The sequence below is a fragment of the Anarrhichthys ocellatus genome, unplaced genomic scaffold (assembly GCF_004355925.1).
Source record: "Anarrhichthys ocellatus isolate YVR2014 unplaced genomic scaffold, GSC_Weel_1.0 scaffold70, whole genome shotgun sequence".
Lineage (NCBI taxonomy): Eukaryota > Metazoa > Chordata > Actinopteri > Perciformes > Anarhichadidae > Anarrhichthys > Anarrhichthys ocellatus.
In genome coordinates this window covers 1429030-1430845 of record NW_022280100.1, presented here as the reverse complement: position 1 = coordinate 1430845, position 1816 = coordinate 1429030, and the positions used below count along the sequence as shown (strand labels likewise).

Genomic DNA, 1816 nt, shown 5'->3' with positions numbered 1-1816 from the left:
CACACACACACACACACACACACACACACACACACACACACACACACTCTCACACACACCCACACACACACATTTACAAACCTCCAGCACCGATTGGCCTGTGGGCCTTTCCAAATGAAACATGGCAAAAGCAATTATGATCTATAAGGTGTCTTTGATGTGGGTGGAGATGTTAGCATTAAGGAAGCTCTGTCTCGTTAGGGAGAAAAAGAACGTCTGCTGTATATAAGACTCCCACAATGAAACGTGGATGTTTTCAATCAGTGAAGAAGAGCGGCGGCAGTGAGCTTAACGTCTCCTCTCGTTCGGCAGACGTCTTTGTGTCGGAGCCGCGGATCAAAAGCCACTTTTAGATATTCAAGAAGAAAAAAAAAAACATTCTTTTCCCAAGGAATTACTGTTTCTAAACTCTCATTCAAAGGCCACAAAGAGATACATCCTCAATCACTGCAATTTAGAGATAATGCTTAATTATAATTTTGTCAAGCAGCGCCTGAAGAGGCCCCTCTCTCTCTCTCATCCTCCCGACACAGCGAGCTGGAATTATCAAACTGTCAGAGCTCCGCTGCTTCCATAGCACCATCATTTGAAACCACAGCGTGATGTTAGGAAACAGCAGGGAAAATACTTTTTTCCCCCGTTTAATTAATGTTTTATTCATTTGCTATGCTTGTTTAAATTTTTTTTGAAAAAGACTGGAGTGACTACCATGAGGAATTACAGCTAGAATGTACTTCAGCAGTGTAGACCACGTGTAGAATAAAGACCGAGCAATTCAGAAATCATGTCGATATCCAAAGAATGTAAGAACACAGATCCAACTATCGGGATCCTCATCTGTCAACGAGTCCTTCACACACCAGGGACAATTCTTTACTGCTATTAATTCACAGGTCAATTTATTTGAACTGTTGAATATATACATGTATTACAGAACAGTTGTATATATATATTTATATATATATATATACAACTGTTTTTTTATACAACACAGAACACAAATATCAACTGTCGAAAAAAAAAATACTGTAAAGAACTGTAAAAAAAAAGAAAAAAGAAATACAACAGAAGCGATAAAAAGCTTTATGCAGCAATGACAACAACTGGAATGTAAAAATAACAGAACATGCATATTTGACAATAAAAGGCTCTTTTTTAATACAAAAGAACGATGTGAACATTGCCAACAGCTTCACACAGCGGAGAGCAGCAGCTAAAATACAGCATATAAGAAATACATGATGTAAACCAAACATCGAGCAACAACCAACAAGTTTGAAAAGGATGATGATGTCTGTGTTGGTCAGCCGGTGGTGCTTCTTGTGTTCTCTGTGGCCGCTCTGGTTCTAGTAGTTTCCATGGATGTGCTTGTTATGCGCTGATGATGCTGCACTCCAAGGTGAAGGGCTCCCAATACATCGCTGCTTTCCCACCAACGCCGCCGCTCACTCCTCTCTCAAAGTGGATCACTGTGGCCCTTATGCTAATGAGCATGGGGGTGGAGATGGTGGAGTTGGGGGGGGGGGGGGGGGGGGGATAATAGCAAAGAGGGAACAACAGTCAGAGAGAAGGCTGGGAGGGGAAGAGGGGGAGGAAGGGATGGAATGATCATGCCAAGAGGCTAAAGCTCCCTAATCTGATCAAGTCAGCCAGTGATACACAGAGACTCTTTTGTCCTGGAGGTGCAGGCCTGGGTCGGGTCAGGGAGTGGGGGGGGGGTGATAGCCATCATGGAACTCAGACAACATGGAGGTGGGGCATGAATGAGAGGCTAGACTGAGCATCCCTCTTTTTTTGTTGCCCCCACCCCCCCCCC

The 1816-nt window shown here is 43.4% G+C and overlaps 1 protein-coding gene across 3 annotated transcripts in view; it reads left to right on the top strand.

Moving 5' to 3' along the window:
• The window catches only part of pcdh10b (protocadherin 10b), a 19775-nt gene that overhangs the window by 16212 nt on the left and 1747 nt on the right, over nt 1–1816 (top strand). The gene's annotated exons all lie outside the window — the stretch shown is intronic.